This window comes from Sus scrofa, chromosome 5 (genome assembly GCF_000003025.6).
Source record: "Sus scrofa isolate TJ Tabasco breed Duroc chromosome 5, Sscrofa11.1, whole genome shotgun sequence".
Lineage (NCBI taxonomy): Eukaryota > Metazoa > Chordata > Mammalia > Artiodactyla > Suidae > Sus > Sus scrofa.
Window position 1 is genome coordinate 23,292,709 of NC_010447.5, and position 24,603 is coordinate 23,317,311.

General features: G+C 38.6%; 1 long non-coding RNA gene across 1 annotated transcript in view; it reads right to left on the bottom strand.

Annotated features, from left to right (window-relative positions):
- LOC110260690 overlaps positions 1-22,523 on the bottom strand; it is a 37,884-nt gene extending 15,361 nt beyond the window's left edge. The window contains exon 1 of the long non-coding RNA XR_002343990.1: positions 22,356-22,523. This is a non-coding gene — a long non-coding RNA (uncharacterized LOC110260690). The remainder of the gene's footprint in view (positions 1-22,355) is intronic.

A 24,603-nucleotide genomic window follows, 5' to 3' on the forward strand; every position in this document is an offset into this window, starting at 1 on the left:
AGAAAGCAATATAAAAATCAATTGGAATACAAGGTTTAAATGACAGTATGAGTTCCTATTGTGGCACAGTGGAAATAAATCCAGCTAGGAATCATGAAGTTGCAGGTTTGATCCCTGGCCTCGTTTAGTGGGTTAAGGATCTGGCATTGTAGCTCTTATGCTACCCTCTACCCCTAGCCTGAGAACTTCCATATGCCATGGGTTTGGCCCTAAAAAGCAAAAGACAAAACAAACAAAAACAAAAAACACTCACCAAAACCAAAACCAAAAAATGAAATAAATACCTATCAATAATTACCTTAAATGTCAATGGACTAAATGGCCCAATCAAAAGATACAGAGTGGTAGGTTGGAAAATAAAAGATCCTACAGTATGCTGCCTTAAAGAGATCCACATTAGGAAAAAGACACACATGGATTGAAAGTGAGTGTATGAAAAAGATACTTCACGCAAAGAGAAATGAGAAGAAAGTGGGGGGTGAGTTTGCTATACTCACATCAAATAATTTAAAACAAAGGCTATAAAGAAAAAGGACACTAAATAATGATAAATTATCAATAAGGAGAGGATATTATATTCATCAACATATATGTACCAAATATAGGACCACCCAAATACATGAAACAAATAATAACAGACATAAAGGGAGACATTGATGAGAAAACAATGTTAATAGAAGACTTTAACACCCCACTCACATCAAGTGGGACAGATCTTCTACACAGAAAATCAATAAAGTAACAGAGATCCTAAATGAAACAATAGAACAATCAGACTTAATTGATATTTTCAGGACATACATCAACAACAACAACAACAACAACAACAACTCAGGAGTTCCCATTGTGGTGCAGCAGAAACAAATCCAACTAGGAACCATGAGGTTGTGGGTTCGATCCCTGGCCTTGCTCAGTGGGTTAACAATCTGGTGTTGCCATGAGCTGTGGTGTAGGTTGCAGACGTGGCTCGGATCTGGTGTTGCTGTGGCTGTGGTGTAGTCTGGCAGCAACAGCTCCAATTGGATTCCTAGCCTGGGGGCCTCCATGTGCCATAGGTGTGGCCCTAAATAGGACAAAAAGAAAATCAGAATACCCATTCTTTTCAGAATACCCATTCTTTTCAAGTGCACATGGAACATTCTCTAGGATTGACCATATACTAGGGCACAAGACAAGTCTCAACAATTTAAATGTATAGACTTTTTTTCAAGCATCATTTCTGAGTACACTAGCATGGATCTAGAAACAAGAGAAAAGAAACAAGAGAAAAACAGTTACATAAAGATTAAACAATATGCTATTAAAAAAACAAATGGGGAGTCAGGGATGAGATGGTGGAGTAGAAGGACTCAAGTTCACCTCCTTTCATGAAAACACCAAAATTACAACCAATGGCTGAATGACCATCAACAAAATGGACTGGGAACTACCAAAAAAGACATTTTATACACAAAGACATGAAGTCACATTGAGGCAGTAGGAGGGGTGCTTTTGTGATATAAGCAGTCCCATACCAACCAGGTGGAAAACCCACAGACTGGAAAATAACTGTTTCACAGAAACTCTCCCACAGGAGTGAGTTTTGAGCCACATATCAAGTTGTGATGCCTGGGGGTATAGCATTGGGAGGAGGAGCCCCCAGAACATTAGGCATCGAAGGCCAGCAGGGCTTGTGCACAGGAGTTCCACAGGACCAGAGCAAACAGAGACTCCACTCTTGGAGGGGGAACATAGGCTTTCATGTACATTGGGTCCCAGGGCAAAGCAGAGATTCCATAAGAAACTAGGTCACTCCTACCTGAAGATCTTGGACGTCTTCTGGAAAATTGGGGGCAGCTATGGCTCACTGTGGGGGCAGGATATTGGAGGCAGAATTCCCAGGAATAATCATTAGAGTGAGCTCCCCTGAAGGCCAAAATTTTGGAAAAATCTGGCCCATCAGGGCTGAGAGGCCCCAGGCCAAACAACAAACAGGATGGGGAAACAGCCCCACCCCTCACTAAACAGCTGCCTAAGGTCCTCCCAGGCACACAGCCATCTCTAAATCACACCCAGAGACAAAGCCTTACCAACGAGAGGGACAAGTCTCAGTTCTACTTATCAGTGGGCAGGCATAAGTCCCTCCCATCAGGAAGCCTGCCATAATCCCCTGAACCAACTTCAACCATAAGGGGGAACACACCAGAAGAGAGGTACAACCTCTCTACAAAAAAGGAGGCCACACAAAAAGGAATACAAAGTAAAGAGGCAGAGAAGCATGAGCCAGATGAAGGAACAAGCCAAAACCCCAGAAAAAGAGCTAAGTGGAAATAAGCAACCTACATGAAAAAGACTTCAGAGTAATGATAGTATACAAGATCCAAGATCTCAGAAAAAAAACGGGAGGCAAAGATGGATAAATTACAAGAAATGTTGAACAAAGAAATAGAAGATTTAAAGATTAAGCAAGCAGAGGTGAAAAAACACAGTAAGTGAAATAAAAAATTCACTAGAAGTAACAGCAGAATACAGGAGGCTGAAGAATGCATAAATGAAGTGGAAGACAGACTGGTGGAAATCACTGACATGAAACAGAATAAAGAAAAAATAATGAAAAGATATGAGGACAAGAGAAATCTGGGAAAAGTTTGAACATATCAACATCTGCATTATACCAATGCCAGAAGGAGAAGAGAGAAAGTGTCAGAGAAAACATTTGAAGAGATAATAGCCAAAAACTTCCCTAAGGGAAAGGGATCACTCATTCAAATCAAGGAAGCACAATGTATACCATATATATACCATATAGAAGAAACCCAAGGAGGAACACTCCAAGAGACATGTCACTCAAACTCTCCAAAATTACAGATAGAGGAAATATTGAAAGTAAGAGCTAGGGAAGAGCAACAAATAGCATATGAGGGAAATCTTGATAAAGTTATCAGCTGATTTTTCAGGACAAACTCTGCAGGTCAGAAGAGGGTGGCATGGTATACTTAAAGTGAGGAAAGCAAAAAAAATCTCCCAAGATTACTCTACCCAGCAAGTCTCTCATTCAGATTTGAAGGAGAATTCAAAAGTTTACAGACAAGCAAAAGCTAAGAGAATTCAGTACCACTACACCAGTTTTATGACCAACACCAAAAGAACTTTTCTAGGTGGAAAAGAAAACGCTACAACTAGAAACAAGAAAATGATAAATGACAAGGCTCACCAGTAAAGACAAACATATAGTAAAGGTAGGAAATCATCCAAACACAAATATGCTACCAAAACCAGCAATCATGAGAAGAGGAGGGTACAAATGCAGGATACTGGAGATGCATTTCCAATTAAGAGACCAACCATTTAAAACAATCCTCTGTGTGTGTGTGTATATATACATATATATTCCTATATATATTCCTGCATATATATTCATCTCTCTATATTCCTATATATATATATATTCCTGCATATATATTCATCTCTCTATATTCCTATATATATATATTCCTGCATATATATTCATCTCTCTCTATATATATTCTTATATATATTCATATCTATATATATTCCTATCTCTCTATATATTCCTATATATATATTCATCTCTATATATTCCTATATATAGTCATCTCTATATATTCCTATATATAGTCATCTCTATATATTCCTATATATAGTCATCTCTATATATTCCTATATATAGTCATCTCTATATATTCCTATATATATATTCATCTCTCTATTCCTATACATATATTCCTCTCTCTATATATATATGTTCCTATCTCTCTCTCTCTCTCTATATATATATCCCTCTCTCTCTCTCTCTATATATATATATATATCCCTATTTCTCTCTATATATATATTCCTCTCTCTATATATATATTCCTCTCTCTCTCTCTCTATATATATATATTCCTATCTCTCTCTCTATATATATATTCCTATTTTTCTCTCTATATATATATTCCTCTCTCTCTATATATATATATATTCCTCTCTCTATATATATATATTTTCCTATCTCTCTCTCTATATATATTCCTATCTCTCTCTCTCTATATATATATTCCTATCTCTCTCTCTCTATATATATATATATTCCTATCCCTCTCTCTCTGTATATATTCCTATCTCTCTCTCTCTCTCTATATATATATATATATATTCCTCTCTCTCTATATATTCCTATATATATATTCTTCTTCTACATATATACATTCCTATATATATATTCCTATCTCTCTCTCTCTCCATATATATATATATATATATTCCTCTCTCTATATATATACATTCCTCTCTATATATTCCTCTCTCTCTCTCTCTATTCCTCTATACAGATTCCTCACATATATTCCTCTCTCTCTTCCTCTATACACATAGATTCCTCACATATACTCCTCTATGTGTATTCCTCTATAGAGTCCTCACATATACTTCTATATGTATATTCCTCTATGGAGTCCTCACATATATTCCTCTATTCCTATATGTATATGTATATTCCTCTATTCCTATATGTATATTCCTCCGTGTGTGTGTGTACATTCCCACATATATACACACATTCCCACATATATACACACATTCCCACATGTATATGTATATTCCTACATCAAAACTTTATGGTAACTGCAAACCAAAAATTTACAATAGATACACACACAAATGAGAAAAAGCAATCCAAACAACACTAAGGAATCATCAAAGAGAAGAGAACAAGATAAACAGGGAAGAAAAAAAGATAACCACCACCAAAAAACAATTAACAAAATGGCAATAAGAACATACATATCAATAGTTACCAGAGGTACCATGGTGGCTCAGTGTTTAACAAACCTGACTAGCCATCCATGAGGATGTGGGTTCAATCTCTGGCCTCCCTCAATGGGTTAAAGATCTGGCATTACCATGAACTGTGGTGTAGGTCACAGACACAGTTTGGATCCTGAATTGCTGTGGCGTAGGCCAGCAGCTATAGCTCCAATTTGACCCTTAGGCTGGGAACCTCCATATGCTGCTGGTGTGTCCCTAAAAATACACAAAAAATTACCTTAGATGTAAATGATCCAACTGAAATACACAGGTTGGCTGAATGGATGAAAAAACAAGACCCACATATATGCTGTCTACAAGAGAACCACTTCAGTTCTAGGGACATATACAAACTAAAAGAGACTGGAAGAGAATATTTAAGAAAATTGACATCATAAAGTTCTTTTTTCTGACCACTAGACTACAACCACAAGAAAAAAAAACCCTGCCAAAAACACAAACACGTGGAGACTAAAGAGCATGCTACTAAACAACCAATGAATCACTGAAGAAATGAAGAGGAAATTAAAAATACCTAGAGACAATTGACAAAGAAAAAAATACCTAGAGACAATTGACAAAGACACAATGATTCAAAACCTATGGGATGCAGCATAGGAAGATCTAAGAGGAAAGTAAATAGCAATACAAGTCTACCTCAGGAAACAAGAAAAATATCAAATAAAGAACTTAACCTTACATATAAAGCAACTAGAAAAAGAATAAAGAAAACCCAAAGTGAGTAAAGGAAAGAAAATCCTAAAGACCAGGGCAGAAATAAATGAAATAGAAATGAATAGAGAAGATCTATGAAACTAAAAGATTTTTTTTTTAAAAAAGATCAACAAAACTGAAAAATCCTTAGCTAGATTAATCAAGAAAAAAAGGAGAGAACTTAAATAAAATTATAAATGAAAAAGAAGTTACAATGGACATCACAGAAATATGAAGGATCAGAAGAAATTCCTACAAGCAATTACATGCCAATAAAACAGACAGCTTGGAAGAAATGGACATATTCTTAGAAAGGTACAAGCTTCCAAGACTGAGCCAGGAAGAAATAGAAGAGTGGACCAATCACAAGTACTGAGATTGAAACAGTTATTTAAAAACTTCTAACAAACAAAAGTGCAGGACCTGATGGCTTCACAAACTGTAAAAACTGCAGAGGAAGGTATACTCCCAAACTTATTTTTTAACTTTTGGTCTTTTTGCCTTTTCTGGGGCTGCTCCTGTGGCATATGGAGGTTCCCAGGCTAGGGGTTTAATCGCAGCTGTAGCTGCCAGCCTATGCCAGAGCCACAGCAATGCAGGATCTGAGCTGCATCTGTGACCTACACCACAGCTCATGGCAATACTGGATCCTTAACCCACTGAGCAAGGTCAGGGATCGAACCCGCAACCTCGTGGTTCCTAGTCAGATTCGTTAACCACTGAGCCATGATGGGAGCTCCCAAGCTTATTCTATGAGGCCACCATCACCCTGATATCAAAACCAGACAAAGATACCACACACACACACAAAGAAAATTAGAGGCCAATGTCATGGATGAACATAAATGTAAAAATCCTCAACAAAATACTAGCAAACCAAATCCAGCAATACATTAAAAGGATCATACACCATCATCAAATAGGATTTATTCAAGGGCTGCAAGGATTTTTCAATATCTGCAAATCAATCACTGCTATACACATTAACAATTTGAATACAAATCATAAAATAATCTCAATAGATGCACAAAAATCTTTTGACAAAAATACAACACCTATTTATGATAAAATCCTTTCAGAAAGTGGGCATAGAGGGAACTTACCTCAACATAATAAAGGCCACATATGTCATACACATAGCTAACATCATTCTCAATGGCAAAAAACTGAAAGAATTCTCGCCAAGATTAGGAGCAAGATGAGGACGCCCATACTTAACACTTTTATTTCTTTTGATTGCTGTGGCCTTGCCTTCCAAAACTATGTTGAATAAAAGGAATCCCAATTGGAAAAGAAGTAACACTGTCACTGTGTACAAATGACATGATACTGTAAGTAGAAAATCCTAAAGATGCTACCAGAAAACTGTTAGAGCTCATTAATGAATTTGGTAAAGTTGCATGATACAAAATTAATACACAGAAATCTATTGTATTTCTATATAATAACATCAAAAGATCAGAAAGAAGTTAGGGAAACAATTCCATATACCATCACATCAAAAAAGAAGAAAATATCTAAAAGTAAAACTACCTAAAGTGACAAAAGGGAAATGGGATGAAGATGGTGGAGTAGAAGGACTGGAGCTCACTTTCTCTCATAAAAGCAACAAAATTACAACCAACTGCTGAACAACCTTCAACCAAATAGACTGCAAACTATCAAAAAATATCCTACTTCAGAAGACAAAGAGGAGGCCACATCAAGATGGTAGGAGGGGTGATTATGCCATATAAGCAACCACATACCTGCCAGGTGGGCAGCCCACAGGCTGGAAAATAACTGTATACAGAGACTCACCTACAGAAGTGAGAGTTCTCAGCTCCACATCAGGTTCCAATGCCTGGGGATCTGGCATTGAGAAGAGGAGCCCCTGAAGCTCCTCTTTGGAATTGATGGCCATCAGGGCTTGTGTGAAAGAGCTCTGTGGGACTGGGGGAAATGGAGACCCCATTCTTGAAAGGTGCACAGAGGCCTTCATGTGCACTGGGTCTAAGGGCAGAGACTCCATAGGAATCTGGGTCAGGCCTGACTGCAGTTCTTGGGGGATCATCTGGGAAAATGGGGTCACTGTGGCTCATTGTGGGGGAAGGACATTGGAGGCAAGGGGCTCAGGAGTAATCATCAGCATGTGTTCCCCAAGAGGTGGCCATTTTGGAAAAAACTGGCCCCACACATCAAGGCTGAAAAGCCCAAAGCCAAACAATAATCCAGGTGGGAACATAGCCCCAGCCATCAGAAAATAGGCTGCCTAAAGGCCCCCAGGCACACAGCAGCCTCTAATCACACCCAGAGACAAAGCCCCACCCACCAGAGAGATAAGAATCAGCTCCACCTACCAGTGGGCAGGCACCAGTCCCTCCCATGAGGAAGCCCACAGCAAGCCCCTGTAGCAACTTCAGCCACAAGAGGAGCAGATATCAGAAGCAAGAGAGGCTACACCTCTATTGTCTGCAAAGAGGAGACTACACCAAAAAAAAATCTATACAAAATGAAAAGGCAGAGAATTATGACTCATATAAGGGAACAAGACAAAACACCAGAAAAACAGGTAAGTGATCTGGAGATTACCAACCTCCATAAAAAAGGCTTTACACCAATGATAGCAAAGATGATTCGAGATCTTGGAAATAACACGGAGGCAAAGATTGATAAATTACAGGAAACACTGAGCAAAGAAATAGGATATTTAAGGATTAAGAAAGCAGAGATGAAAAAATATAAAACTTTCATTAGAAGCAACCAACAGCAGAATACGGGAGGCAGAAGAATGAATAAGTGGAAATCTCTGATGTGAGACAGAAAAGATAAAAAGATTGAAAAGAAATGAAACAGTCTAAGAGAACTCTGGGACAAGGTTAAATGCAACAACATCCATATTATAGGGGTGCCAGAAGGAGAAGAGAGAGAGAGAGGGCCAGAAAAAAATATTTGAAGAGATAATGACTGAAAACATCCCTAACATGGGAAAGGAATCACTCACTCAAATCCAAGAAGCACAAGGAGTACCATATAAAATAAACCCAAGGAGGAACACCCCAAAACACGTATTATTCAAACTGACCAAAATTAAAGACAAAGAGAAAATACTGAAACCAGCTAGGGAAAAGAAACAAATAACATACAGGGGAACCCCAATAAGGTTATCAGCTGATTCTTCAGGACAAACTCTGCAAGCCAGAAGGGAGTGGATGATAGACTTAACGTGATGAAAGGAAAAAACCTTCAACCAAGATTACTCTACCCAGCAAGGCTCTCATTCAGATTGAAGGAGAAATCAAAAGCTTTACAGACAAGCAAAAGCTAAGAGAATTCAGCACCGCTAAACCATCTTTACAACAAATACTAAAGGAACTTCTCTAGCAGGAAAAGAAAAGGCCACACCTAGAAACAAAAATATTACCAATGACGAGGCTCACCAGTAAAGACATACATATAGTAAAGGTAGGAAATCATCCACACACAAAACGCTACCAAAATCAGAAATTGTGGGAAGAGGAGGGTACAAATGCAGGACCCCAGGGATGCATTTGCAATTAGGAGACCAACAACTTAAAACGATCTTGTGTGTGTATATGTATCAAAATTTCAGGGTAACTGCAAACCAAAAAATATACAATAGATACACACACAGATGAGAAAAAACAATCCTAATCCAACCCTAAAGAGAGTCATCAAACCACATGGGAGGAGAACAAGAGCAGAAGGGAAGAAAAAAGACCAATAAAAACAAATCCAGAACAGTCAACAAAATGGCAGTTAAGAACATACATACCAATAATTACCTTAAATGTAAATGGACTAAATACCCCAACCCAAAGACATAGACTGGCTGAATGGATACAAAAACAAGATCCACATTTATGCTGTCTTCAAGAGATCCACTTTAGTTCTAGAGACACATACAAATTTAAAGTGAGAGGATGAATGAAAACATTCCATGCAAATGGGTATCAAAAGAAAGCTGGAGGAGCAATACTCCTATCAGACAACATAGACCTTAAAATAAAGAACATTATAAGAGACAAAGAAGGACATTACATAATGATCAAAGGATCAATCCAAGAAGAAGACATAACAATTGTAAATCTATAGGCACCCAACATAGGATCACCTCAATATACAAGGCAACTGATAACAACCTTAAAAGGAGAATTTGATAATAACACAATAATAGCAGAGGACTTTTAACACTCCACGTATAGCAATGGACAGATCATTCAGACAAAAAGTCAACAAGGAAACACAGGCCTTAAATGATGCATTAGACCAGATGGACTTAATAGATATTTATAGACCATTCCATCCAAAAGCAGCAGAATACACATTCTTCTTAAGTGCACATGGAACATTTTCTCGGATAGAACACATTCTGGGCCACAAATGAAGCCTCAGTAAATTTAAGGAAATTGAAATCATATCAAGCATCTTTTTTTTTTTTTTTTTTGTCTTTTTGCTATTTCTTGGGCCGCTCCCACGGCATATGGAGGTTCCCAGGCTAGGGGTCGAATCGGAGCTGTAGCCACCGGCCTACACCAGAGCCACAGCAACGCAGGATCCGAGCCGCGTCTGCAACATACACCACAGCTCACGGCAATGCCGGATCGTTAACCCACTGAGCAAGGGCAGGGACCAAACCTGCAACCTCATGGTTCCTAGTCAGATTCGTTAACCACTACACCACAACGGGAACTCCCTCAAGCATCTTTTCTTACTACAATGCCATATGACAGGAAATCAACAACAAAAAGCTGCAAAAAAACATGAACACGTGGTGACTAAACAACATGCTACTAAACAACCAAAGGATCATTAAAAAAAAATCAAAGAGGAGATTTAGAATGCCTATAAGCAAATGACAACAAAGACAACAACAATCCAAAATCTATGGGATGCTGGAGTTCCCATCATGGTGCAGCAGAAACAAATCCAACTAGTATCCATGAGGGTGTGGGTTCAATACCCGGCTTTGCTCAGTGGGTCAGTGATCTAGCATTGCTGTGAGTTGTGCTGTAGGTCAAAGGCATGGCTCAGATCCCCCATTGCTATGGCTTGGTGTAGTGTGGCATCTGTAGGTCTGATTCGACCCCTAGCCTGGGAACTTCAATATGCCATGGGTGTGGCCCTAAAAAGCAAACACACTCACACAAACACCCCCCCCCCAAAAAAAAACCCTATGGGATGCAGCAAAAGCAGTTCTAAGAGGGAAGTTTATGGCAATACAAGTCTACCTCAGGAAACAAGTAGTAACCCAAATAAACAACCTAACTTTACACATAGAGCAACTAGAGAAAGAAGAACCAATAAAACCCAAAGTTAGCAGAAGGAAAGAAATCATAAAGATCTGAGCAGAAATTCATTTAGAAATAGAAACAAAACCATCTTTTGATCAATGAAACTAAAAGCTGGTTCTTTGAAATATCAGCAAAATTGATAAATCCTTAGCCAGACCATCAAAAGAAAAAGATCAGCAAAATTAATAAATCCTTAGCCAGACTATCAAGTCAATAAAATGAGAAATGGAAAAGTTACAGACATCACAGAAATATAAAGGATCATAAGAGACTACTAAAAGCAACTATATGCCAAAAAAATGGACAACCTAGAAGAAATGGACAAATCCTTAGAAAAGTACAATCTTCTAGGACTAAACCAAGATGAAATAGAAAAGATGAATGGACAAATTACAAGTACTGAAATTGGAACTGTGATGAAAAAATTCCCAACAAACAAAAGTCAGGATCATTGGCCTCACAGGTGAATTCTATCAAAACTTTAGAGAAGAGATAACACCTATACTTCTGAAACTACTCCAAAAAATTGCAGAGAAAGTAACACTCCCAAACTCATTCAATGAGGCCACCATCAATCATCCTGATACAAAAACCAGAAAAAGATACCACCAAAAAAAAAAAAAAAAAAGAAAATTACAGGCCAATATCACTGATGAACATAGATGCAGAAATCCTCAACAAAATACCAGCAAACCAGATCCAACAATATATTAAAAGGCTTGTGCACCATGATCAAGTGGGATTTATCATAGGGATGCAAGGATTTTTCAATATCTGCAAATCAATCAGTGTGATACACCACATCAACAAACTGAAGAATAAAACCCATTATGATCCTCTCAATAGATGCATAAAAAGATTTTGACAAAATTCAACACTGATTTCTGGTAAAAACCCTCAAGAAAGTGGGCATAGAGGGAACCTACCTCAACATAATAAAGGCCCTATAAGACAAACCCACAGCTAACATTGTTCTCAATGGTGAAAAGTTGAAAGAATTTCTGCTAAGATCAGGAACAAGACAAGGACCTCCATACTCACCACTTTTATTTAACATAGTTTTGGAAGTCCTAGCCATGGCAATCAGAGAAGAAAAAGAAATAAAAGGATCCAAATTAGAAAGGGAAAAGTAAAATTATCATGATTTTCAGATGATAACACACCTAGAAAATCCTAAAGACACTACCAGAAAACTGTTAGAGCTCATTCATGAATTTGATAAAGTGGTAGGATACAAAAGTAACACACCAAAATCTATTGCAGTTCTATATTCTAACAATGAGAGATCAGAAAGAGAATTAGGCAAACAATCCCATTTATCATCACATCAAAAATAATAAATACCTAGGAATAAACCTACCTAGAGACAAAGACCTGTTCTCTGCTGATGAGAGAAATCAAAAGATGACACAAACAGATGAAAGACATACCATGTTTTTGATTGGAAGAATCAATATTGTCAAAATGACTATTTTACCCAAAGAAAACTACTGATTCAAGAATGACCACTCTCATCACTTGTATTAAACATAGTATTGGAAGTCCTAGCCACAGCAATCAGACAAACAAAAGAAATAAAATGTATGCAAATGGGAAGAGAAGAGGCAAAACTGTCACTGTATGTAGCTGACAGGATGTTATGTATAGAACACCCTAAGGACTACACACAAAAACTATTTGAACTGATCAATGAATTCAGCAAAGGAGGATGTAAGATTAACATTCAGAAATTGGTTGCATTTCTGTATACTAACAATGAAATAGTAGGAAAGGAAATTGTGCCCCCAAAATTAAAGACCTTGCAGTAAACTTTGCCAAGGAGATGAAAGAGTTTTATGCTAAATACTATAAAACCTTAATCATGGAAATTAAAGGGAATTCAAAGAAATGAAAGATATCCCATTGTGTTGGATTGGAAGAATTGGTATTGTTAAAATGGTCATACTACTCGAAGCAATCTACAGATTTATCTGATCCCTATCAAATTGCCCATGACATTTTTCACAGAAATAAAACAAACAATTCAAAAATTTATATGAAATCATAAAAGACCCAGAATTGCCAAAGCAACCCTGAGGAACAACAACAACAAAAAACCAAAAAAAAAAAAAAAAAAAAAACAAACCCCAAAACCCAAAAAAAAAACAAACAGGAGGCATAACTCTCCCAAACTTCAGACAATATTACAAAGCTACAGTCGTCAAGACAACATGGTACTGGTACAAAAACAGACACACAGATCAATGGACAGAATAGAGAGTCCAGAAATAAACCTGGACGTCTATGGTCAATTAATATTCAACAAAGGAGGCAAGAATATAAAATGGGAAAAAGACAGTATCTTTAGCAAGTAGTACTGGGAAAACTGGACAACTGCATGTAAATAAATGAAACTAGAAAACATCTTCATACCATGCACAAAAATAAATTCAAAATGGCCTAAAAACTTAAATATAACACATGACACCATAAAACTCCTAGAAGAGCTTCAGCAAAACATTCTCTTACATCAGCTGTACAGATGTTTTCTTAGATCAGTCTCCCAAGGCAATAGAAATCAAAACAAAAATAAACCAATGGGACCTAATTAAACTTAAAAGATTTTCCACAGCAAAAGAAACCATTATTAAAAAAAAAGCTGAAAATGCAACCTGTGGAGTGGGAGAATATAGTGCAAATGATGCAACTGACAAGGGCTTGAACTAAAAAATACTCAAAAAAGTCATTCAATCAACAAAAAATATAAACAACCCAATCAAAAAATGGGCAGAAAACCTAAATAGACATTTCTCCAAAAAAGTTGTGCAGTAGGCACATGAAAAAATGCTCAACATCCCTAATTATTGGAGAAATGCAAATCAAAACTACAATGAGGTGCCATGTCACACCAGTCAGAATTGCCATCACTAATACATCTACAAATAAAAAATGCTGGAGAGGATGTTGAGAAAAGGGAAGCCTTCTACATTGTTGGTGGGAAAGTAAATTGGTATAACGACTACGGAAAGCAATATGGAGGTTCTTTAGAAAACTGAATATAGAACTACCATATGATCCAACAATGCCTTTCCTGGGCCTCTATCTTGACAAAACTGTAATTCAAAAAGATACATGCACTCATATGTTAACATCAGCCCTGTTCACAATAGCCAAGATATGGAAACAATGTAAATGTCCATTAACAGAGGAATGGATTAAGAAGATGTGGTACAGGAGTTCCCTTCATGGCTCAGTGGTTATCGAACCTGACTAGGATCCATGAGGATGTGGGTTCAATCCCTGGCCTCACTCAGTGGATTAAGGACCTGGTGTTGCTGTGAGCTGTGGTGTAGTTTGCAGACATGTCTCAAGTCCCACATTGCTGTGGCTGTGGTATAGGCCCATGGCTACAGCTCTGATTTGACCCCTAGCCTGGGTAACTCCACGTGCCGCAGATGTGGCTTGAAAAAGCAGGAAAAAAAAAAAAGAAGAAGAAGATGTGGTACATATACACAATGGCATACTACTCAGCCATAAAAAAGAATGAAATGATGACATCTGCAGCAATATGTATACGACTAGAGATTATCATACCAAGTGAAGTAAGGCAGAAAGAGAAAGACGAATACCATATAACTTGTATGTTTAAACTAAAATATGGCACAAACAAACCTAGTATCTAAAAAACAGAAACAGACTCACCAACATAGAGAACAGACTTATAGTGGCCAAGGGAGAGGGGAAGGGAGTGGGATGGACTGGGAGTCTGCTGTTAGTAGATGTAAACTATTACATTTAGAAGGCTAATCAATGAGGTCCAAGTGTATAGCACAGGGAACTATATCCTGTCTCTTGTGATAGACCATGATGGAAAATAATACAAGAACTTTTATATATATATGTGTGTATATGTGTATATATACACACACATATATATATGAATGTGTCACTTTGCTGTTCAGCAGAAATTGATACAACATTGTAAATCAGCTATACTTTAATAAACAAAACCATCTTTTCTCATCTCCCCATCCTTAAAGTTGAGAGACCTTGGAGTTCCCATCATGGTGCTGCAGAAACGAATCCGACTAGGAACCATGAGGTCGTGAGTTTGATCCCTGGCCTCCCTCAGTAGGTTAAGGATCTGGCATTGCCATGAGCTGTAGTGTAGGTCACAGACATGGCTCGGATCAGGTGTTGCTGTGGCTGTGGTGTAGGCCGGAAGCTACAGCTCCGATGAGACCCCTAGCCTGGGAACCTCCATATGCTGCAGGTGCAGCCCTAAAGAGACAAAAAACAAAAACAAAAAACACACACAAAAACAGAAAGTTTAGAAATATTTTCTCATTTTTTATTGCAGCCTTCTTTACTCATTAGATAATCTAAATCAGTGTTTCCTAAAGGAAACACATTTGTGTTCCTATATAGTAAGAGTTGTGCTCTCTCTTTTCATTTTAAAAAATAATAAAAAGAACTACAATGAAAAAAATTGGGAATAGTGAATAAAATTATATGAATTATGAAAAGAAAACCCCAAAGCATCCATACAAAAACTACTAGAAGAAATAGACGAATTCGGCAAGGTAGATGGATATAAGATTAACATACATAACATACATTTCCTCACACTAGAAATGAAATATCAGAAAGGGAATGTAAACAAGCCATCCCTTTTAAATATCACATTAAAAAAAAAAAAACTTGGGAATAAACTTCACCAAGGAGGTGAACAATTTATATGCTGAGAACTATAAACCATTAATAAAGGAAACTGAAGGTGACTCAAGAAATGGAAAGATAGCCCATGCTCCCGAATTGGAAGAATATTGTTAAAATGGCGATACTACCCAAAGCAATCCCTATCAAATTACCCATGACATTTTTCACAGAACTAGAACAAATAATCCTAGTTTATATGGAACCATAAAAGACCTAGAATTGCCAAAGCCATCCTGAGAACAAAGCTGGAGGCATAACCCACCCAAACTTCAGGCAATCATTACCAAGATACAGTAACCAAAACAGTGTGGTATTGGCACAAAACCAGATGTGCAGATCAGTGCAACAGAATAGAGAGCCCAAAAATAAACCCATACACCTACAGTAAATTAATCTTCAGTAGAGGAGGTAAGAATATACAATGAAAAAAAGACAGTCTCTTCAGCAAGTGGTATTGGAAAAGTTGGGCAGCTACATGCAAATAAATGAAGCCAAAACATATTCTCACACCACACACAAAAATAAACTCAGAATGGCTTAAAGACTTAAATCTAAGACATGATGCCATAAAATTCCTAGAAAAGAACATAGGCAGAACATTCTGACATAAATTGTAGCAATGTTTTCTTAGGTAAATCTCCCAAGGAAATGGAAATAAAAGCAAAAATAAAAAAATGGGGCCTAATCAAATTTATAAGCTTTTGCACCACAAGGAAACCATAAACAAAAGATAACCTACAGAATGGGAGAAAATATTTGCAAATGATGTGAGCAACAAGGGCTTATTTTCTAAGATATATAAACAGCTCATACAACTCAGCAACAAAACAACAAACAATGCCAATTAAAAATGGGCAGAAGACCTAAATAGGCATTTCTCCAAATAATACATTCAGGTGGGCAGTAAGCACATGACAAGATGCTTATCATCACTATTTATGATACAAATACAAATCAAAACCACAATGAGGAGCTCCCGCTGTGGCGCAGCAGGATTGGCAGCATCCTGGGAGATTCTGGGTCTTGGGTTTGATCCCTGGCCCAGCACAGTGGGTTAGGGATCTGATGTTGTGGCAGCTGAGGCTTAGGTCAAGACTGTGGGTCTGGAGTGTCCGTCATGGCTCAGTGGTTAACGAATCTGACTAGGAACCATAAGGTTGCAGGTTTGATCCCTGGCCTTGCTCAGTGGGTTAATGATCTGGCGTTGCCGTGAGCTGTGGTGTAGGTCGCAGACGTGGCTCGGATCCCATGTTGCCGTGGCTCAGGCATAGGCTGGCAGCTACAGCTCCGATTTGACCCCTGGCCTGGGAACCTCCATATGCTGTAAGAGTGGCCCAAGAAAGGGCAAAAAGGCAAAAAGGCAAAAAGGCAAAAAAAAAAAAAAAAAAGACTGTGGGTCTGATTCCTGGCCCTGGAGCTCTATATGCCAAGGGGAAGCCAAAAAAGCAAACCAGCAATAACAATAAAACTAAAATGAGACACCATCTAACACTGGACAGAATGGCCATTGTTTAAGAAAAAGTCTATAAATAGTAAATGTTGGAGAGGGTGTGGAGAAAAGGGAACTCTCTTACACTGTTGGTGAGAATGCCAATTGGTGCAGCTATTTTGGAAAACTGTATCAATGTTCCTCAAAAAATAGATTTGCCGTAAGATCCAGTAATCCTACTCCTGGCCATATACTCAGACAAAACTGATTTGAAAAGATACATGCACCTCTATGTACATGGCAGCACTATTTACAATAGCCAAGACATGGAAATAACCTAGATATCCATTGACAGATGAGTGGGTAAAGATGTAGCATATATACAATGGAATATTAGCCATAAAAAGAATGGAATAATGCCATTTGCAGGAACATGGATGGAACAAGAGATTATCACACTAAGAGAAGTCAGAAAAAGACAAACATCATGATATCACTTATTTTGGAATCTAAAATATGGCACAAAGGAACATATTTACAACACAGAAACAGAGTCACAGACATTGAATAGATTTAGGGTTGACAAGGGGGAGGGGTGTGGGGAAGGAAAGAACTGGGAATTTGGGAGTAGTAGATTCAGACTAGTATAGATAGGATGGATAAACAACAAGTGTACTCTGAATAGCACAAGGAACTATATTCACGATCCTGTGATAAATTATAATGGAAAACTGTATGTGAAAGAACATATATATATAAATGTATAGCTGAGTCATATTTCTGTACAGAAATTAAACATTTTAAGTCAGCTATACATCAATGAAATTTAAAAATTCATTACTCAAATTTATTCTAAACTTAATCCTGAACATACACAAAACTTCCATCACTTTCTGTATCCATATTAGTCTGTCCCTTATTTTTTCCATCCAGAAACAACCAGCTCTAAGACAAACTTACTTCCTTTTCCCTTAATAAAATGTAATTCCTTTCCTTATAGCTTTCTTTAGTAAACCCACATCCTGCTTTCCTACTGTATGCCAAAATGTTTCCTCCATTATTTCTATGAGTTTTAATTTTGTGTTTAAATTAGAATCCTTAACTCTTTTGTTTTGTTGCTTTTTAGGGCTGCACCTATGGCATATGGAAATTCCCAGAATAGGAATCTAATCGGAGCTGTTCTTGCCAGCCTATGCCACAGCAATACCAGATCTGAGCTGCATCTCTGACCTACCCCACAGCTCATGGCAGATCCTTAACCCACTGTGCAAGGCCAGTAATGGAATCACATCCTCATGGGTTCTTTAATGCAGAGCCACAGAAAGTCCTAAAAACCTTAATTTCTAGTGAAAACTAAGAAGTAAACATTAATGAACTATTTTTTAGATTAGCAATCTGTAGACTGGAGAACATAAACACCAGCGATAATTTCTAAAAACATTTGCTTTCTCATAAAGAACATCACAGGATGGAACCAAACATATTAATAGTCCGAAATACCTTTAGTTTCTCTGTTTAGTAATTGATATCTCAGTATCTTTTTTGTGACTGAACTAGTTATTCAATAAACTTCTATCATTTAATTTAGCATAACTCCAAATTTCAAGCTGCCAAAAATCTGGAGGTTTTTTTTTTCTTGTTTGTGTTTTAGGGTTACACCCATGGCATATGGATGTTCCCAGGCTAGGGGTCCAATTGCCACCTGCCTATGCCACAGCCACACCAGATCTGAGCCGTGCCTTCAACCTACACACAGCTCATGGCAACGCCAGATCCTTAACCCACTGAGCAAGGACAGGGATCGAACCCGCGTCCTCATGAATGCTAGTCTCAGTTGTTAGACACTGAGCCACAATGGGAACTCCCAAGATTATTCTTAAGTAGACATTCCTAAATTATAATTATTCCTAAAAAGTTCATCCAAAAGCTCTTATTTCACTTGCGTTTAATTCACTCCTAAAAATAACATACTGAGTTATTTTTCTTGCTGACAAATTTGTAACAGATATAACAAGGTTTTATTTAACTTCTATTAAACCTAGGCACAATGAAAGTATTATACTTAATGTTAATGACTATAAAGACACGTCTACATTAATTCAATGAACTTTAACCTTAATACCAGGTATTAACTTTATACTATTTCCCTGTTCAAGTGAACTTGAAATTCATTTTGTCTAGTTTCTTTTATATTTAATTTGTAAGTGCTTACTCTCAAGTCAATTAAATAGAGCTCTTTAGAAATTCAATTTTGATAATTCTTTCCAGAGGTAGTGATCTCATACCTATAATGTGTACACAGACATAACAATACTAGAGATCTCAGAGCTTCATTTAGAAAGCAAACTCAGTAATGAATTAGGTATTACAATATAAACTTACTAGTTTACAGAGAACAGTTGGAATACATTAAAGTTGCTTGCTCAGATGACTAAGGCTTTACTATTTGTTCTCCATAAACCCTTAGGAAGCTTATGAATTAAAAATTTGGCTGAAGGAGCATTCCTGCCTTACCCCTCCTTAGTTCCAAGCAACACATATTGATGAGATGAACGCCCAGATATAACATTTACATCTCAAAGGCACAGAAGGGGGAACAAGTTCTCCCAGAAAGACCCTTTACTCAGGGTCAGAACTTAAAGATATTTTTTTCAAGCTGGCTTTTTCTAAATACATATACAAAAAAAGAAGGACCATCACAAATCATAACACAGAACACAAAGTACAGGTGAATGGCCATCACAGATTAATCAGTATGAGCCCCAGTTGAAACCATACACCTCAGATGGTGAGTCAAACCAACACGCTGGCATCTATACCCAGCCAAAATTCAGTGTGGGACCCTAACCCAGTGAAAAGCCCAGACTGGGCTTGAAACCACTATGTTTTTTTTGTTTTTGTTTTTTTTTTTAATTAAAATCACACATCTGGTCCCAAGTCTTAATGGAGTCCAGGTTGTTTAAATCTCTGAGCAGAAGGAATTCAGCAAGAGGCAAAGTGATAGCTAAGAAGTAGACTTATTGAGACATCTCAAAAGGCCAGAGAGCGGTCCACAGAGTGTGGGCCTCTCAGAAGGTGAGAGGCATGAGGGCCCGAAATGTGGGGTGGTGAATTTTTATGGGCTGGGCAATTTCATAGCCTAATGAGTAGGAGCATTATTCCAACTATTTTAGGGAAAGGGTGAGGGTTTCCAGGAATTGGGCCACCGTTCACTTCTTGGCCTTTTATGGTCAGCCTCAGAACTGTCATGGCAGCGGTGGTGGTGCCATTCAGCTAATGTGTTACAAGGTGCATATAATGAAGCTTACGGTCCACTGGAAGTCAAATCATCCACCATCTTGGATCTAGTTGGTTGAACCAGGTTTTGTCATATCCTCAAGGACTATGTCATTCTTTTAAAGGTTTTGCCCTGCCCTCTTCCCTCCTGTTTTGCAATCAGATGCTCCCTCAAATACAAATGGCTCTCAGAACCAACTGGCACGAAAGGGAACCCCTTACCCAAATGGTGCCTGGTCCTTCGCAAAATGATCCTCAGTTGCAGATGCACATCAGAATCATAGAAGGAGGTTGCCTGGGTGAGCTCTGGTGGGCAAACCTTGTCCTGGATCTTATCAGCTCCAAATGCACATTTCAATTCTACCAGCTATCAGCTAAAATCAGCAGCCTGTGCTGGGCAGGTGAAGAGACAGGGACAATCCCGAGAAGGAATAGTTCTGGCAGGAGCTGGGACTTCTCTGAGAATCCCTTTCTTGGGGTGGGGGGAGTAGCCATGAGCAGCTGGCTCCCTGTGGTTGACCCACTATGCTGCAGTGGCCATGGACTTCCTCTGGGAAGCCTAAAGAACATGAATGCCACGAGAGTTAGGTCCCACCTGGGGTGCCAGAATCTTAACTGATTGAATTGGTCCTTGCTGCTGTCACTTATAAAATAAATTATACACCCAAAAATGGCAGAAGAAAAAGGTGCCTTTAATTAAAATGCACACTACCTGAGGAGATGGTGGACTCAGCATCCCCCCAGAATCACCTGTGAAAATTCTGCTTGGCCGTGAAGATTTTAAAGGGAACAGAAGAAATCTCAGCGAATCATTGAGATGGGGGTCAGAGTGGTGGCCTGTGCACCGCTTGTTGATTGCTCATGATTTTTCTCCAAGCTTATCTTGTCACACAGTTTAGGCACAGAGTTTGTTTGGGAGATTCCTAAAGGGGAAGCTAGGGAAGAAATCTGGTCTTCTATGAATTACTTATTCTTTATTTCTACTTGTTGATTTAGGGAAAGAATCAACAGTTTAGGTGAGGTATTGTGTGATTAAAAGAATTGAAAGGTGTGCTTGGGCAGAAGATGAGTAGAGCATAGGGATGCCTGCCTTAAAGTTAGTTACAATACAGCCTTGCTAACGTGATGAGAAAAGGGGATTCAGGCTGAGGGTGGTTTCTTGTAAAGAGCTGCTTACAATCACAATGTAATCAATAAAGAAACTTGGCTGCAATAACTAAGTCATGACTGATTATAATCTTAACCCTTAAAACCCTTAATCTCTGGCAAAAGACAAGAAGAAAGTAATTGTAAATGTCCTGATTGGAAAACTCAATGCTTTCTTCTTCCTTTTGTAAGCAGGCAAAGGTACATAAACTTAGACTCACCCAGCAAATCAATGTTCCAATATTTTATCCTATTTGAAACGAGCGAGATACTCCATGAATTCTCTTCCTTTCACTTAGTTTCAAGGTACCAAAATTCGGAGAGACTCTTTTAGATAGACATGCTGAAAACACAATTATTCCTATAGAGTTTTTAAAAGCCTCTCTATAATGTGAGAAAAAGAATGTATACATGTATGTGTAACTGGGTCACCTTGCTGTACAGTGAAAAATTAATGGACCATTGTAAACCAGCTATAATGGAAAAAATAAAAATTATAAAAAATTAAAAAAAAAAGCCTCTCTCCTTTTTCCTCCTTTACTCTTAGAGTTCACATGATTAAAGTTCCTGAGAACCCAAGTATATTATTTACATTTCAAAGGCACAAGAAGAGAAATACCAGTTCCTTTTAGAGAGCTAGATCAGCCAGTTACAAAAGGCTCACCTTGATATAAAAACAGAGGCATGAGGGCCATTTTTCTCCAGTTCTCTTGGAAGCCCCCATTCATCAAGGACAGCCACCCTGGTCTCCCACCCCCCACAACTTTTGGGTCATCACTGGAACTTTCGGGCCTTTCTTGTTAATGGACAGCCACTGCAACTTTCCATTCCTCATCCTGTATCTCCCGACCTCTTGGCAGTCACAGGAGTTTCCTCAGTCTCCTGGCTGGCTCTGCCAATTGTTGGGCTGCCCTGCACAGGCCTACAAGACCTGCACCTGCCCAACTTTAAGACAGAGCCCAGAGTCAACAGCAAGACATTAATGGTTTAAAGGATAAGGGGAATCTTACATCTCAAGCAAGGTCCTGGAGTCACCTTCTACCACACGTAGCAGACGGCAGCAAGCTGGAAATGGTGGCAGAAGGGGAGATTGCCATTTATAGGGGGAATTGATGTCAGGTTGGCTCATTAGTTGCCAGGGAAACCAGCAGACGGGCACGCCCCTCACAGCCCTTTTGATGAGAACAAGCACTAGCCGGGCCCTGGAGTTAAGTATATAGGAAGGTCAGTCATGTAAGTGGGGTGTAGGTGCAGCAGGCATTGGTTGAGCAGGGGATGTACAGAGAGCAAGAGAATAGCATCTTAAATATATATATATATATATATATATATTTGGTATGTGGAAATTCCTGGGTCAGGGATTGAACCTGTGCCACAGTAGTGACCCAAGCTGCTACAGTGACAACACTGGATCCTTAACCTGCTGCACTACAGCAGAACTCCAAGAACAGCCATCTTGAGTGGCCTGACCATAAAACTCTATACAACATCATTAGAAGGCATTGGAAGACTACAGTGGCTCTTTCCACACTGAATTGTAAATATGCAAGTCAAGTTGATGGTTTTTGAACCTGAAGGATCAAATAGTTTCATTTAATTGTATGGACCACATTGATTTTTAAACCAGCAGAATTATTTGCAGTGCTTGAGAAGTCATATGCTCCACCCAAACAAGATAAATGGGTCACCTTGGGACTTGCAGCTGGAGTTTTCCTTTACAACAATACAATGGGAGTCATTTGTCCTAAAGAGACCTCAGCAAGGCTCACCAAACCTGTCTTGATAAATTTTTCAAAGGCACATGAGGCGATTTACCAATTACCCTTTCAAGGGTTGATTTGATCAGCTTCACCTGGTTGCACAATCTGCATATTCGGCTTTAAGCTCCAACAGACTAAAATGGTTAAAAACGTTCTGATGGAGATAAACTAGAACTAAATTCTAATATGATCTAAACATATATGCTAAATTACTGCATATTTGAGATGCCGCATAGAAAGTTATCTAATGTAAATTCTCATACATTTCTGCAAAAGTAGTCAGGGAACAAATATGAACTCCTTTTGGCCAGTGAGGGATACTGTGACAGCAAAGAGGAAGATCATTGCAGAAGACACAGTAACCCACTGCACAACCATTCAGATGTTTTTCTCTCAGACACCCTCCCTCTTTTGTTGCCATGGCAGTTATCATTGCAGTAACGTGGTTCTAAGTAATCTGCTTTTTAGTTCACACTGACATTCTGTGATTCCACGTGAAAAAATTGCCTTTTCTTTTGTGATTTTCTCTCTTAAAATCTTGCTTCTCAAAGTAAGGTCCTTGGAGTTTTCGTTGTGGCTCAGTGGTAAACGAACCCAACTAGTATCCCTGAGGATGCAGGTTTGAACCCTGGCCTGGCTCAGTGGGTTAGGGATCCAGAGTCAGATGGCTGTAAGCTGTGGTGTAGTCAGCAGCTACAGCTCCAATTTGACCCCTAGCCTGGGACTTCCATATGCCATGGGTGTGGCCTTAAAAAGACAAAAAAAAAAAAAAAAAAAACAACAAAACCCTAAAAATAAATAAATAAATAAAAGTATGGTCCTTGGCTCAGCAGCAACTGCATCAACTGGAAGCTAGTTAGACATGCCCAGATTCTACTAAATCAATCTGCATTGATTCAAATGCACATCAAAGGCAAGAAGCATTCTCTGCAGGGCTTGATGGCCTCAGAACAGTGGTTCGCCACTGCCCACTGGAGATTTGCTTTTGCCATCTACCTCTAGAAGGATTAAATCATAAGCTGCTGCAGCTGCTGACCTTCAAGACCCCCCAAAAGGAGCTCAGTGTGGAGATCAGGAGTGAGGTACCCTGTGCTCTGGGAAAACTGGCAGAACAAGTCTTCAGCTAGATATTTGCATAAGATTTTATGAGCCCAATTCTTGTATCTCATATCTAGAAAAGCACTAAAATCCTTCGTGGTGACGACTGCTCCTTGCTGCTGGCAGAAACCTTCTGCAAAATGTGTGATTGATTGTGTGTACCTCCCCCTTCACCACCAGAGTTTCTCAGAGTTATCTGAAATGCTGCCTCCCAGGTTATAGGCCTTATTTTGCCCCAAATAAAACTTAACTCACAACTCTCACTTTGCAAATATTTTTTTTCTCAGCCAACACCACCATGGCTGCATATTAAAATTGCCAGGACAGCTTTTAAGCCATAAGTTTCCTTGGGATCCCAACCTCAGGGCTTCTGATTTAATTGGTGGGGGGGGGCTGTTTC